The sequence below is a fragment of the Tupaia chinensis genome, unplaced genomic scaffold, assembly GCF_000334495.1.
Source record: "Tupaia chinensis unplaced genomic scaffold, TupChi_1.0 Scaffold000318_1, whole genome shotgun sequence".
Lineage (NCBI taxonomy): Eukaryota > Metazoa > Chordata > Mammalia > Scandentia > Tupaiidae > Tupaia > Tupaia belangeri.
The window spans coordinates 6,063,694-6,080,450 of record NW_006159811.1 but is presented as its reverse complement, the minus strand read 5'-3'; the positions used below and the strand labels follow the sequence as shown (position 1 = coordinate 6,080,450).

General features: G+C 41.9%; 1 protein-coding gene across 1 annotated transcript in view; it reads left to right on the top strand.

Moving 5' to 3' along the window:
* Window positions 1-68: 68 nt before the first annotated feature.
* Window positions 69-16,757, top strand: part of CCNG2 (cyclin G2) — a 65,392-nt gene continuing 48,703 nt past the window's right edge. Inside the window, exon 1 of the mRNA XM_006151475.2 lies at window positions 69-574. The gene's annotated coding sequence lies outside the window, so the exon portion shown is untranslated. The remainder of the gene's footprint in view (window positions 575-16,757) is intronic.

Sequence of the window (16,757 nt, the reverse complement as noted above, 5' to 3'; positions counted from 1 at the left end):
TTCTCGCTTTCTGTCTCTCTGTCTGTCTGGCGAGCGCAAGCGCCCTATAGCAAAAACCTCTCAAAAAAAAAAAAAAAAAAAGGAAGGGGAAAGGGGGAAAAAATAAGAAAAAGCGAGACAGAGGCGCTGCCGCGTCTGCTCGCGGGGAAGGCTAGGAAGGGAGGGGGTGGGAGGAAGAAGTGCCGGCTCCTCGCTCCGCCCTCGCGGACCGATCCGCAGACGTGCTCACTCTTGTAAACAACAGCGAGCGGCTCACTCTCCCCCGCCCCCTCTTCCTCCGCGCTGCCTTTCCTGGCCAGCGAGCAAAAGGAGGAGTCTGCCTAAAAAGCTGCGCTGTTAGAGACAGGCTGGGCAAGTCATCCTCGCTGGGGTGGGAGGAGGGAGAAGCGTTTTCATGGACTAAGACAAGCCAAAGGTGCGCGGACTCGTTTTCCTGGAGGAGCGGAAGGTTCCTCGGCGACCACACGGTGACGTCAGCGCCTTCTCGGCCGGCTGGAAGAGGCGTGCGGTGGTCGGAGAGTGCGCTGCGCATGCGCCCCTGAGAAGAAAGGAGCGGCGGAGCGCCCGGCCGGGGGTAGGGTCTTCTCGGTCTGCTCCTCTGGCCCGGCCTGGAGCCCGCCAGCCTAATTGTTTCCTGGGCTTCTAGAGGATTTGTAGGGAAGGGGCTGGTGATCCGATGTGTGCAGACCTTGCGTTCTTTGTTGACATCGTAAAAAAGATCTTTTAGAAGCGTTGACGAGTAAATAGAATTGCGGGTTTTTTGTTTTGTTTTGTTTTGTTTTTCCTTCGGTGTCACTTTCTGTGGGTGGAGGGAGATTCTAAAGCGCTTTAGAAATCGGAAAATTGAAAGGGATCGTATCCTGGGTATTTAAAACCTCAGTTAAAACTGTAAATTATACTGCTAAGGGCGAGGAACTTGCCTGGTAGTGCGCCAAGGGAAATCTATCCACTTACCCAACAGGTCTGAATATTTCAGAGTACGTTTTATTACCAGTTCCTCAACGAGTATGTGGTGACATAAATGGGTTTTATTTGAGGTTCTTTTACTACAAATGGTGATTTTTTTTTTTTGCTCCTATTTTAAGTTGTGTTAATGTGTACTATTGCGGAATATGTTTGCAGAAACAATATATGTAATATTGCAGAAAGGTTTTTATTAAAAAGGGAGGTCCTCAAGCTTAACCATTTATAGAAGTAGTCGTGTACTTTTTGAACATTTCTATCTTTTACGTGCCTATTTTGAGTCAGAAAAAAAAAATTGTGTATTGAGCTCATTCAGCTGCCCAGACAACCAGCAACTTGGAAGTTACCAAGATCAAGATAGGGAATTTACAATCCCAACACAAAGGGTAGCCACTGAGTTGTCTCAAAATGCTTTATAAAATTACCCAGTGCTGCAATTTATTTACTTGTACATATATTCTCTCCCAAGAATATAAGGTTACAGATGCCAAATCATGTATGTTTTGCTTCACCCCATCCCAATATGTAAAAAGGCTCTTTATAAGTGGTTACTGACTGAATAAATAATTAACCAGTTTCAGAATTATTAAGTTGGAAAATCGCAAGATGCTATGGAAACACCCCTATCCTAGTTTGGTATACTAGAGAGAGTTTCTCTGAAGAAGTGATATTTAAGATGAGACTTGAAACTTCTGGACATGATGATGAAAGGCAGAGGAAATAACACTTGGTAAGGTTCCAAAGCTGAGGCATCCTAATAGTCTCTAGAAGCTAGTGTGTCTGGCCCTCAATGGAGAGAGAGCTGGCTCGGGATTGGAAGGCAGGGGACAGAGTCTGTAGGAGAGAGCAGGGAATGGAAAGCCCCATGGAAAACCCTGGAAGGATTTTAAATGGAAGTTGTTCTACTTTTTCACTTCATGTAGCCTTTTTTTGTATTACTATGTGGTCTTTCATTCTACATAGCCAACATTTTTCTATGTAATACTCTCGAGAGTGCATTTTTGCATAATACTGTTCAGAATGTAGCATAATTCCATTGTTGGGCCATGAAATTGCTTCTGATTGTCACTCTGTAAGAATACAAATTTAACTCCTAGGTTTATATCTGAGAGAAATGAAAATTTAAGTCCAAGCAAAAACTTTTTTAGGGGGGAGAGATTTTTGCTATAGGGCACCTGCATGGCCTAGAGAGAGAGAGCGACAGAAAGTGAGAAATCACTTCACCAGGGGAGATGGCCATGCTGCAATCCCTTCTCCATTCTCCTCTTGGGATTTTGGGCATGCAATTACATGTGCTGACCTGAATTTCAAGCCACCAGGTCTGGGACTTGAACCATGCTCCACCACATGGGAGTCCTTAACCACTATGCCACCGGCTGGAACCAGTCCAAGCAAAAACTTTTATACTGGTGTTCACAATAGTCTTAATCATAATAGCCAAATGGTAAAACAATCCAAATGCCCATCAACTGATGAACACATGAATCAAATGTGGTATATTTATCCAACGGAATATTATTTGGTCACACAAAGAAAGTATTGGTATATACTATAACATGACTTTGAAAGCAGTGTGCCATATGAAAGAAGCTAGTCACCTAGACGCGAAAGACCACATCTTTTATGATTCTCTTGACATGAATATCCAGAACAGGCAAATCTTAGAGACAGAAAGTGGATTAGTGGTTACTTAGGCCTGGGGACAATCATGGTTTTTGGATATGATAGCTAAAGGGCGCTGAGTTTCTTTCTAAGATGATGAAGATGTTCTAAAATTGTGGTGATAATTGCACAACTTTAAATAAATCCTTGAATTGCATGCTTTAAATGGATGAATTGTATGGTAGTGAATTATGTATCAATAAACCTATTAAACAAGATTAAGAAAAGAATTCAGTTAACTATATCTTCTTGTATAACCTCTTTTGGGTTATTCCTCGGTCCAATGGTATTTACATTTTTATGGCTTTTGATCAAAACTGATCTGCCAAGTTCCTTGACAGACAGGCTTAGCCAATTAAAATGTAACCAGGAGTATTTAAGAGTGCCCACTAAGTTGCATACTTACCCCTTTTGAAATTTAGGCTTATTAAACCTCTCTTACTGTCTGTGAGACTGCCAGTGACAATTTTATCTGCAGTACTATAAATATAAGTAATTAATAGGTAAGTAAAAGACTACCTCAGTCATCCAAACCATACATATACTATGGACATTCTCTTTCTTCTCCATTCGTTAGATCTTATTTTAACTTAATAGCTCCTTTTTCTTAATGACTGTGACATTATTTTACAGCAAATATACTTGTTGTGCTTTTGGCCCTGACGCTTCACTGCCTTTCCCCGTGGATATTTCTGACTTTCATTAAATTTTAGAACAAAAATACTCTATGGTTATTTTTGGTTTGCCTTTAGTCTTAAAACAAATATTCTTCTAAAAAATTCTAATGAGCAGTTGTTACTTGTATTTTGAAAGGTTGATTTTTGCTGAAAGGAGGGTTATTAAAATTTAAGCTCTTACTAGGAGAGAGCAGAAAGCAAAATCTAGGAAGCCGGCAGGGTAAACGTCGTAACACTCTGGGAAGGAAACCAGAGTGAATTTGTAGGAAAAATGGGGCTGAGACTTCATGATAAAGCCTGAGCCATGGTAGCAGGGTTTGGGAGTTAGTTCTATGGACATAATAGGTCATCTTCAGCTTTCCCTCTTAAGAGCAGCATGATGTAATTGCTGAGTTCTGTTTGATGAGCACATTTTGTGGGTGAGTGAAATAGTCATCAAAATCTTTCAAGGGTGATACGAGTTTCCTAAAAAAGGAAAATTTAATGTGTCAGAGCTGCTCTGCGTTCCCTACTCCCTGTTCCCCTAATGATAATCCTGTAAGTTCAATCAAGTTTGATTTCCATCTTTAGCATGGTTAGAAAAAGGCATTATAAATCATGTAGGGGCAAATAAAAGTTTTATCAAAATTAGTTTATTTTGTAACATATAAACACAAATATTATATCATTGATAGTGGAGAAAACTTGATAACTTACCTAATCTGGCTTTCTGTCTTTAATAAAATTAAGCCTAAATCATTGTGGAAAATGGTTGTTCCTATCTTATCCTGAAACTTGACCAGAATTCTCTAAGTAACCTATTCCAAATAAATATTTGTCTGTTTTTAATTGTGTTCTTCTGCGTATTTCAGGAGGCTATTCTCAACATGCTATTCATTTTTTTGAGAGAGAGAGATTTTTGCTATAGGGTACATGCACTCACCAGAGAGACAGAGAGAAACAGAGATAGAAAGTGAGAAATCACCCCCTGGGGGAATGGCCACACAGCAATCTTTTTTCCTCCATTCTTTTCTCAGGGTTTTGGGTACATGTGTACACTTGCCTGGCGTGAATTTTAAGCCACTAGGCCTGGGACTCAAACTGCAGTCAACTATATGGGAGTCTAATGACTAACCATTAGGCCATGGGCTGGTCCAGAAACCAAAATCCAAAGATCTAACCACACAAAGTAACTCTTTGGGTCAGTCCATGCAGAAAGTAATCAGCTAATTTTGGCTTGTCTTATTTATACTAATAACCACTTGTATTTTGAAGAAAAAAAATCATGTATATTTCAAAATTCATTATTCTATAAAGTATAAAATAATTTCTACTCCAGAATCTAAAATGTCTTCTGAACACCAAGGATAAGGCTGAGTGAAGAGGAAAAAATAATGCCAGGAAAAATAAGGTGAGAGGAATCAACCCTTATGCTACAGAAACTGCAATATTCTTTTTTTTTTTTCTCTTTTAGAGGTTTTCGCCTTAGGGCATGTGAGCTCACCAGAGAGAGAGAGAGAAAGAGAGAGAGACAGAGTCTGTGAGAGGGAAAGTAAGAAATCACCCTGGGGAAGATGGCCACGCTGCAATCACCTCTCCTTCATTCTCCTCCTAGGATCTTGGGCATGCACACACATGCACTTGGCATGATTTTCAAGCCACTGTGTCTAGAACTCGAACCAATCCACCATGTGAGAGTCCAGCAATGTAACCGTTTCATCATCTGCTGGCCGGAAATGCAATATTCTATGGGACCTTTCTCTCCTCCCCAGATATCGGATATTTTCATAATTTCTCTTAAAGAAGACCCACTGATTCATTTTTATAGGTCCATTGAAATTTGACTTTCTGACCACTATCAGGAGTTACAATATGCATACCATAGGTAATGAATATTTAAAGACTAATTTGTTTTGAGTCCATTTTCTTTCTCACCCAGAGAGTAGCTCAAAGAACAAGGAACAGACTTCCTTTGACAGCTACTCCCACATACCTTATAATATATGCATCATGTTCTTTTCTGTAGAACGTTACAGTTAAGGTCATAAGAACTAGATCTTGTGCATATGAAAGTAAAATGCCAGTAATAGTATTGCTTTTATAATTATGCATAGTATATTGCTATTTGCTTTTACCTTTACAATATATTATTTTTTCATTCCTAGTACTGTTCAAGAGCTAAGTAGCTATTCTCTAAGTTCTCATCAGTCATTGAATTGAAATTGGCTTTATTCATGGTAATGTCAAATACTATATGTTGACTTTTATAAGTTTGATGTATATAAAACAAAGGAACCAAGATAAAATGTAGTGTTCTAAGCTGATGAAGCTAGGATTCCTCATCACAATATTAAAGCCATCCCAGAGGCCAGAAGGGGACATAGTGTTTGAGGTGTTGGACTCCCACATGACTGACCGTGGTTCAAGCCCCACACCGTGAAAATCATGCCGTGTGTGCCTGTGTACCGGAAATCCCAGGAAGAGAATGGAGAGAGAGGGGTTGTGTGGCTTTCTCCCCAGGAGGTAATTTCTCACTTTGCTTCTCACTGTCTCTGTCTTTCTCTCTGGTGCGCGCATGCACCCTATGATCAAAACCTTAGGAAACAAAATGGGCTGGCGAGCGGCATGGTGGTTAAAGTGCTAGACTCCGGCATGGTCAACCGTGGTTTGAGTTAGGGACCCGGTGGCTTCTTTCTCACTTTCCCTCTCACTGTGTCTCTCTCTGGTCAAAATAAAGAATAATAATAAATCAAATAAGCAATTCTTAAAAAACAAAACAAAACAAAACAAATGTTAGGAATTAAACTAGAATAAAGGCCAATATTAGAAAGATTTTTGGAATTTTTTTTTTCCAGTTTACTGTGAGGCACTGACACTTGCTGGAAAGAGGCAGAAACACTGAGAGGAAAAAGAGGGAAAGCGAGAAATCACTCCACAAGGGGATGGTCCTCTCTCCTCTAGTCTCCTCTTGGGAGGGATTTTGGACACACACACACACATACACAAATGTATTTTTCAAACTTCCAGGTGCAGGACTTGAACTGCACAGTCAGCTATATGGAATCCAACCCCCTTAACCATCGTGTCCCTGGCTGACCCCTCAAAAGATTTTCTTTTAGTAGAAGGTCTTTTTTAGGGGCTGGCAAGTGGTGTGGTGGTTAAGGGTGCTGGACTCCCACATGGCCAACTGCGGTTCAAGTCCTGGACCTGGTGGCTTGCTTTCTCTCTTTCTCTAAAATGTTTCTCTCAAATTAAAATAAATAAGTGAATAAATAAAGTTAAATAAAATAATTCTTAAAAAATTATTTTAAAAAGGTATTTTTTAAGTTGAGTCAACCAACTAATATCTTTTAAATGTAATGGGTTTCTGTAATCAGTATATATCCTTATTTCCCACCCAAGCTCAAGGGGTATAACCCAGGGGTCAAGCCTTACACAGCAGCAGCTCTTGGCTCTGAGCACCTGCTGAGTAACTGAGTAAATCCGCCATCCGATCCTCTGGTCTGCTCATCTTCCCTGCACTCAAAGTTTCTCCCTTTCTTGGCAGTTCCTAGAACAGGTAACCCGATTGTTTTGATAGCCATTAGAAGAATTCCGTCTCTTTGGTCTCTTTGTTCGGGACTTGGTTTCTTTGACACAGCTGCCCGACTGGCACTTTCCGAATGAGTGCTGACCTTGGCATGACCCCTGGAGGTCACTGCCTCTCAATCTGTATGTACCAGTTTTCAGTCTCCTATCGTTGATGCTATTGATAGATTCGATTCCTCAAGGTCAGTGTCTTGTGTCCTTCTAGGTAAAGGGATAGTGGAATAAAGTGAAACCCTCTCTGCTGGTGTCACGGTCCTCTCAATGAATTTCTAAACAGGGTTGCCTTGCTGCTTGCTTAAAAAAAAAAAAAAAAAGTTTAGAACTCTTAAGTAATAATTCTTTTGAAATTAAAGCAAAAATTTTTTTAAAGAATTACTTACATTTATTTATTTATTTTTATTTGACTAGAGCAGGAAAGAGAGAATGGGGGAGAGAGAAAGTGAGAAAGTCACCCGGTCCCAGACTTGAACCACAGTTGCCCATATGGGAGTCCAACACCCTTAACCACCATGCCACCTGCCAGCTCCAGAAAAAAAAAATTAAGTCTTTTCCATGAATGAGAGAGGGGAAGCCCCAACAGGGTCTTCATGCCGTGATGTCAATCCAGTTTCACTTAGCTCTGGATCAAGAGCATGCATGTACCTAGTATGTTTAAGGAGGTCTCAGAGAGACACGAACCCATACCCTCGCAAGTGTGTTGGACTACCACCGTGCCACTGTCCAACCTCTGTTTTCTATCTTTATAGGGCTCATGGTATTTTGTGTGTGTGTGTGTTAAGTTTTTTGCCATAGGGTACATGTATTTGCTGGGAAAACAGAGAGAGAGAGAGACAGTGGGAGGGAAAATGAGAAACCACCCTCCCAAGGGGAATGGCCTCACTGCAATCTCTTCTCTATTCACTTGGAATTTGGGGCACACACGCACATGCACCTATATGATTTTCAAGCCACCAGGTCTGAGACTCAACCCATGGTCATCCATGTAGGAGTCCAGCACCCCAACTGCTGGTCAACTGCTGGCCTGCACAGTATTAAATTTTATGTTGACACATTTCATTATGTTTTTACTTTTGTCAACTTCCATGGTGGTGGGTCAGGTGATATTTACTGTGACACTACTTTACCAACACCTATAAGTTTCTGGACCCTTTCATTCAAAGCTATTTAGGGTGCGTCCCCTGCCTACTTTTTAGGTCACTCCAAAGAACAGCGAGAGACTTGTCCCTCTCCTGTACTAGTTCATGGGCAACTACTTTGAGTTCTGAAACTCATTCTCTCTGAAGGCCCATTAGAGCCTCTCTAGTCTGCTACAATTTGCGCCACTTTCTAGAAAATAAGTAAACAAAGCTAATTGTAACTTTTGTTCATTGTAACTTTTTATTTTCCAAGAGAGAAATTCAGTATCAACAAAGAAGTAGAAACATATAATTCTAGTTCAACAAGTAATAAAAAGATTATTCATTTAACATGGTTAGTTAAGAAAGAGATAAAGGCTAGCTATGAAAGTGTGCCTGGTTGGGACCAGCAGATGGCGTGAGTGATGGCTATGTTGCTGGGCTCCCATGTGGTTGACTGCAATTGGAATGCTGGACCCAGTGGCTTAAACTCATGCCTGGCACGTGTGCATGTGTGCCCAGGATCCCAAGAGGATGATGGAGGAGAAGGGATTGCTGCTTGGCTGTCCCCCCTGGGGGGTGATTTCTCGCTTTCTGTCTCTCTGTCTCTCTCTGCCTTTCTGGCAAGTGCACGCGCCCTATAGCAAAAACCTCTCACACACACTTACACATGCACATACACAAAAGAAGTGTGCCTGGTTGTCCCTGCTGCTGGGCAGACTGAGGCCACATGTGTGGCCTGGGTTCAGTTCCCAGTGTACCTTAAAGGCTGGATGAGGCAGTACATACCTGTAGTGCCAGGTACTCAAGAGGCTAAGGAGTTTCACAACGTAGTGAGACCCTGTCCAAAACAGAGAGAGAGAGAGAGAGAGAGAGAGGGAGAGAGAGAGAGGAGAGCATGTGCTTATAAGGAGAGACATGGAGGCCAGCCACATGGTAGCACAGTGGTTAAGGTGCTGGACTCCCACATGGCCAATCACAGTTCAAGTCCTAGACCTGGCAGCTTGCTTTCTCATTTTTCCCCCTCTCTCTCTGTCTCTGTCTCTCTCTGGTGAGTGCATATGCCCTGTAGCAAGTTTTTAAAAATATTTATAAAATAAGATTCAGACAGTGGCACAACAGTGACACAGCTGGACCCATATGAAAAATATTTATAAAATAATATATTTTAAATTAACAAAAAGAAAAGAGACATGAGCTAGATGATCCCCCAGCTACATGAGGATATGGCAAGAAGGCAGCTGTCCACATGTGAGGAAGAGATCCATACTGGATACTGGTTTTGCTACTGCCTTCCCAGACTCTAGAACTGCAAGAAATAACTATTTGTTGTCTAAGCTACCTATTTTATGGTACTCTAGTGATAGCACCCTAAACTAAGACAAGCTATAATCTTAGCCTTCAGGTTTATTGGGGTTTTGTGGAGACCCATCCCACCTCCCCGCCCCCAAATGATTTCTTCTCCAGCATCACCAAGATACTCTGTGTCTTGTCAGCCATTGTGTGCCTGCATCCTCCTTAGCCTCCCTCTCACAGGCCTACTTGGAACGGCAGCTTTCCTCACTGCAAGTTTCCACCCCCTGCGTGTTGTTACACTCCTTTACTGTAAGATCCTCAGATTCGCTGGGTCTGTTTCGCCTCCCAGGACTGCTGGTTGCCCTCGATTGCGGTTTGCTGTGCAGTGGTATACGGGTGCTCTCTCTCAACGGGTCCTGTGCTCTCCTCTTCGATTAGTGTTTAGTTCCAATGTATGCGGAGAGAATCCTCTGAAAGGGCCCTGTCCTGTTGGCCTGAGGGAATGAGCTATGGATTAGGATGCCAGCTTGGTTGCTGAAAGGAGACTCGAAAGGGCAAAGTTCCCAAATGGTGGTTCCGTAACATAGAAAAGCTCTTGGGGAACTGGCAGGTGGTGTGGTGGTTAGGGGCGCTAGATTCCCACATGGCTGATTGCGGTTTGAGTCCTGGATCCAGCAGCTTGCTTTCTCACTTTGCCCCTCTTTTTCTCTCTTACTCTGTCCTTCTCGGGTCAAATTTAAATAAATAAATAAAGTTAGATCAAATAATTCTTTAGAAAAAATTTTTAAAAAGAAAAGCCAGCTCTTTTCTCCTTGCTGCTTTCCCATCTTTTTGGAGTGGCTTCATTTTTGTGCCTGAAAATCGCTCAACCATCACGTCCTCATTCCAGCTCTCTTAAAGGGCAAAGAGTGATGAAGCTTCTGACCCAGAAGCTGCATCCATTATTTTTGCTTACATCCTACTTATTCTGCATTTTTTAGCTCTATTTGGATCCAGCTTTAACTATTATTAAGATAGAAAGGGGAAAAGCGTAGTGAGAGGACTGTTATCAAACTCTACCGCATACTGACATGATCCAGATCTCTTAAAGATCATTTTTTAAATAAAAAGTGGCAACTAGCAGTTGCTGCTTTCATTGGTGCAGTATTTCCAACCTAGTTTCCTTGAAATTCCTACTAGTATTCAGAGCACAGGAATGAAGATAGTAGAAAATAAAAAGACTTAAAAAAAAAATTGGGACCAGCAGTTGGCATAATGGCTATATCGCTGGACTCCCATGTAGTCAGCCATGGTTCAGGTCCCAGACCTGGTGGCTTAAACTCATGCCAGGCGCATGTGCATGTGTGCCCAAGATCCCAAGAGGAGAATGGAGGAGAAGGGATTGCGACCATCCCCCACCACCACCACCCCTCCCCGGGAGTGACTTCTCGCTTTCTGTTTTTTGTCTGTCTCTGTCTTTCTGGCGGGTACACGTGCCCTACAGCAAAAACCTCTCGAAAAAAAAATTATTATTTAGGGGCCAGCAGATGGCATGGTGGTTAAGGCGTTGTACTCCCATATGGCCATACCACAGTTTGAGCCCTGGGCCTGGTGGGTTGCTTTCTCACTCTCTTCTCTCTCTGTTGCCCTCTGGTCAAATTGAAGAATAATAATAAATAAATAAAATTAATTAATTAATTAATTAAAGTAAATAATTAATTGACTTGACTATGATTTTATCACCATATCTTGAATGTACATTGACACTGTAATATATGGAAGATATAACTAACACTAGTGAGATTAAGAAGAAGTTGAGGGACCAGCAGGTGGGGAGGTGGCTAGGGTGCTGAATGCTCCCACATGGCCAACTATGGTTCGAATCCTGGACCTGGTGGCTTGCTTCCTCGCTTTCTCTCTCTCCTTCTCTGTGTGTCTCTCTCTGGTCAAATTAAAATAAATGAATGAATAAATAAATAAAATAAATGAAAATAATTCTTTAAAAAAAGTTGAATGTACTCCCTTCCTTTGTAGCTAAAATCTTAATACTTTTGAATGCCCTTTACTCTCTTTTTTCTTTATTCGTGATAGAGAATGTACATTCACGCCTGAGAGTGAGAGAGAACTGAGTACCCTCCGCAGGGTGTGCTAATGCCACAGTCCCCTTTCTCCTATCCTCTAGACCCTTGGATGTCGGGCATTTACACACGTGCCTATGTTTCAGGATGACCAGGCCAGGGATTTGAACTGTGGTCGCCATGCAGGATCTGGCTTCTCTTGAGTAGTATATTAGAGAAGTGTATTACCACTGCACCTCAGAGCTGGCCCCTTCTTTACTCGGTAGGTAGGCAATCTTTATCTTTGGGTGCCTTTTCCCACTAGCAAGCCTTGTCACCATTCAAACTCCTGCTGCTTTGGTGCCAACCGTCAGAGATTCAGCATTCCATATGTGTTTTATAGGAAGCTCTGCAGTCTTGAGGATATGAGGAGACTTCAGAAAGCCCCTGGAAAATGGAATTATTTTCATATAGAAAATACTGAATTAATTTAACAGCCTCAACTATAGTACTCAAGCAAAATTGCTGTGGAATTCATATTTATACATGAAAATGTTTCTGGGTTAAGTAGAGAACATAGCTTACTTTATAGCCTCAGGGGAATTCTGTTAAGTAAATCTAGGGGACTTCCAGAGATAGCAAAGTGAGGTGGGGAAAACCATATAATTATAACACTTTTCTGATAATTGGAGCTCAAATTGCCAGAATGTATTCTGCAGGCTTTCTACCCTAAAAAAACTGGTTCTGAGTGACCTTTTGACAGTTGGAGATTTCCTGGACCTTGACATGAAAGGGCAGGTGGTGGGTGGTTAAGGCACTGGACTCCCACATTGTCGACCTCAGTTCGAGTCCCAGACCTGGCTGCTTGCTTTCTCACTTTCCTTCTCTCTCTCTCTCTTTCTCTCTCTCCCTCTGTGTGTGTGTGTGTGTTTCTCTGGTCAGTTTCTTTAAAAACACATTTATTCATTTATTTTCATTTGTTACTATTTTTTCATTTGATCAGAGACAGAGAAAGAGAAGGGGAAAGTAAGAAAACAAACCACCAGGTCCAGGACTCGAACTGTGTTTGGCCGTGTGGGAATCCAGTGCCCTCATCCACCATGTTACCTGCTGGTCCCTCTGTTCAAATTTTTAAAATAATAATAAATGAAATTAAGTAATTATTTAAAAAAAATAAAAGGCTGAGTTTCCACTTGAGACTTGTGAGTCAGACATCAGTTTCTCAGGGTAAGGGAGGGTGAGAATTAGCCAAAGTTCTCTAGAACCCAGCTTTCTTGGGACATGAATTAGGTTTATTTTAGATGGGAACAAACAAACAAAAACAAAACAAAACAAAAAACCTGAAAACCTTTTAACTATAAATAGGAGAAAAAAAATTATTCTTCTGCTAGAAGGGTAGGGAACAACTGAGTCATCCGAACCCTGAGGCTCTGTGGCTTCTTTGCAGAGTTCCCCATCTTCCACTGTTATCCAGGCCTGCCTGGCCCGGGGCCAAGCCCAGGTTCTCAGTTCTGCCATTGTGCTAAAGGACAAAAGTGCTTTTGGGGAGTTAAGCCACATTCTCCTGGGAATTTGTCTAACTGCGCCAGGTAAGTCAGTATGTCCCCAAGAGAGTCCTTGGGACACAGAAAGCATATTATGCCCAATGAATGGAGCCCTGTTACAGGCCTGCTTCCTACCTGTCATTAGACAACACTATGGCTCTATGCATCCTGGAAAGGATCTTGTGTGTGTCTGAAAAACCCTAATGTGATTTACAGCCTTATTAATTTTAGTTGCAAACTTGAGCACATACAGATGGTCTGTTGAAGCCATTACTGTACCTGTTACGTTGAGTAGGTTTGTGTTCCTTTGCAGTTGTTTTTGACTATGGTGGTGCTAAATTCGAGGCTCTGGAACATGGCTAAATGTGGTGGCAATCCCCGCAGAGCCACTTTTGGGTGGTGCGTGTATTTGGACATTTATTTCCACTATCACTTTTTTCAAAAATAATTATTTTATTTTATCTGTTATTATTATGTGGACAGAAGTCTGATCGCTTTTTCCTATTTTTCCAAAAGCCTTGCCAGAGGGAGTCTCATAAATATTAACAGACCATTTTGACCCATTGGTAACAGGATTCTTCCTACCTTCTGCCCCTGGCACAGTGTTGGAATATCTTTGGGATGTATGTTAAGCCTCCTTATCACTGTTAAAGTACATTCCTTTCTGATCTCAGCAACCTTCCCTTTCCAATAACCACCCTAAAAACTGTAAAACCCACCGTTTTTTTAAAAACACATTTATTCATTTATTTTCATTTGTTACTATTTTTTCATTTGATCAGAGACAGAGAAAGAGAAGGGGAAAGTAAGAAAACAAACCACCAGGTCCAGGACTCGAACTGTGTTTGGCCGTGTGGGAATCCAGTGCCCTCATCCACCATGTTACCTGCTGGTCCCTCTGTTCAAATTTTTAAAATAATAATAAATGAAATTAAGTAATTATTTAAAAAAAATAAAAGGCTGAGTTTCCACTTGAGACTTGTGAGTCAGACATCAGTTTCTCAGGGTAAGGGAGGGTGAGAATTAGCCAAAGTTCTCTAGAACCCAGCTTTCTTGGGACATGAATTAGGTTTATTTTAGATGGGAACAAACAAACAAAAACAAAACAAAACAAAAAACCTGAAAACCTTTTAACTATAAATAGGAGGAAAAAAAATATTCTTCTGCTAGAAGGGTAGGGAACAACTGAGTCATCCGAACCCTGAGGCTCTGTGGCTTCTTTGCAGAGTTCCCCATCTTCCACTGTTATCCAGGCCTGCCTGGCCCGGGGCCAAGCCCAGGTTCTCAGTTCTGCCATTGTGCTAAAGGACAAAAGTGCTTTTGGGGAGTTAAGCCACATTCTCCTGGGAATTTGTCTAACTGCGCCAGGTAAGTCAGTATGTCCCCAAGAGAGTCCTTGGGACACAGAAAGCATATTATGCCCAATGAATGGAGCCCTGTTACAGGCCTGCTTCCTACCTGTCATTAGACAACACTATGGCTCTATGCATCCTGGAAAGGATCTTGTGTGTGTCTGAAAAACCCTAATGTGATTTACAGCCTTATTAATTTTAGTTGCAAACTTGAGCACATACAGATGGTCTGTTGAAGCCATTACTGTACCTGTTACGTTGAGTAGGTTTGTGTTCCTTTGCAGTTGTTTTTGACTATGGTGGTGCTAAATTCGAGGCTCTGGAACATGGCTAAATGTGGTGGCAATCCCCGCAGAGCCACTTTTGGGTGGTGCGTGTATTTGGACATTTATTTCCACTATCACTTTTTTCAAAAATAATTATTTTATTTTATCTGTTATTATTATGTGGACAGAAGTCTGATCGCTTTTTCCTATTTTTCCAAAAGCCTTGCCAGAGGGAGTCTCATAAATATTAACAGACCATTTTGACCCATTGGTAACAGGATTCTTCCTACCTTCTGCCCCTGGCACAGTGTTGGAATATCTTTGGGATGTATGTTAAGCCTCCTTATCACTGTTAAAGTACATTCCTTTCTGATCTCAGCAACCTTCCCTTTCCAATAACCACCCTAAAAACTGTAAAACCCACCTATCACCAAGCCGCTGCCCCTCCCCCCACACACCCCCACAAGTCCCGCCTTTTTGGGTCAGACCAATGGAAAACTTTTCACTAAATTCCAAACTGTCGCTGGCTCTCAAAATCAAACAAAAGGATCCCCTTACCTGATCACCCGGAGAGAAAGGCATGTTTTGCCTCCTCTCCAGCCTAGGTTACTCATTCCACTTAGAAATAAACCTGCATTAATTATTATTTTTACAGAGTTGGTTATTTTCTGCTAACAATTACTACTTTTTAAATTTGCTATAGAGCATGTATACTCACCAGAGAAAGTGAGAATGCAAGTGCCAGATCTGGGACTCAAACTACAGTCAGCCATGTGGGAGTCCAGCACCTTAACAACTATGCCATCTACTTGCCCCCTGCCACTATCACTTATAAAATTGGTTTTCAGTAGAGTGTGGGGCCTGGGATCTAGAGTAATCTGAAAGGTCTTCTGAGAAAGAAATTGAAGCAACTGGTAGCGTTCAAATTGAGCAGTGTTTCCTAAATTTAGTATTACTGTTTGGGGCTGAATAATTCTTTACAAGTTGCTGCTCCTTTAATGCACAAGCCAACCTTTCCATTAGTAGCAGCAACTTGTCTTCTCTGGGCCTAAAACTTGCTAAATGCTGTAGCTCAGGCAGCGAACAGCAATGGTTTTGATTAGGTTTGGTATAGCACCCAAGATTTGTAAGCACCGTGGGAAGCCATCACTTCTAGTGACATAGGAAGTTGGGGTCATCAGGCCCAACACTGGTGCCCAGTTCAGACCTGCATGCCGACCAGGTTATTATCTCAAGCTCACAAAAAATTAGAGGCTGACACACGGAGGAATAGCAAAGCAGGAGTGTATTAGGAGGAAGTAAAGCAAGCCATCCTAAAAACGGGTTACCACTAAGGGCTAAACTAGGGGGTTTTATCTAAATTAGAAGGAGGAACAAGCCTTTTTTTTTCTTTCTAATTCAAAGATATTGTCTCATCAGGTGATTTATGTTTTTATTTTGATTTATGGAAAAGAAGCCTAATGTATATGGACCCTAATGCTTTCAGATGCTGATTTAATTTATCCTTTTTCTGTCTCTTTTTGTTAGCAGATTATGGCCCATAAATTTCCTGGTTTCAATCTTGGCTCTCCCAAGCCTGGGGCTCATGCTCCACTGACTTTATCATCTTCCCCTTTGATGATGTTAATTATGTCTATACATTGAGGCCAGCAGGCGGCATGGTGGTTAAGACACTGGACTCCCACATGGTCACCTAAGGTTTGAGTCCCAGAGCCAGTAGCTTGAAACATGCTAGACACATGTGCATGTGTGCCCCAAATCCCAGGAGGAGAATGGAAGAGAAAGGATTGCAGCATAGCCACCACCACCCACAACCCGTGGTTGATTTCTCACTTCTCCTCTCACTGTTTAGCAAGCACATGCGTCCTATTGCAAAAACCTAAATAAATAAATAAATGTTTGTACATTCAGAGTTGTGTATTTTTTTAAAATTTTTTGGAGAGGTTTTTGCTATAGGGCGCATGCACTTGCCAGACAGACATAGACAGACAGACAGAAAGCGAGAAATCACCCCCCCCAGGGGGGATGGCCATGCTGCAATCCCTTCTCCTCCATTCTCCTCTTGGGATCGTGGGCACGCACGCACACGCACCCGGCGTGAGTTTTAAGCCACTGAGTCCGGGACTCGAACCGTGGTCGACTACATGGGAGTCCAGCGACATAGCCATTACGCTAACTGCTGGTCCCCCCAGAGTTTTGATTTTAAGCAATATAGGAATGCGGGATAACCAGCACCTTTGTTTTTTATCAGGTAACAGCCGAACCTAGAATTAAGACAT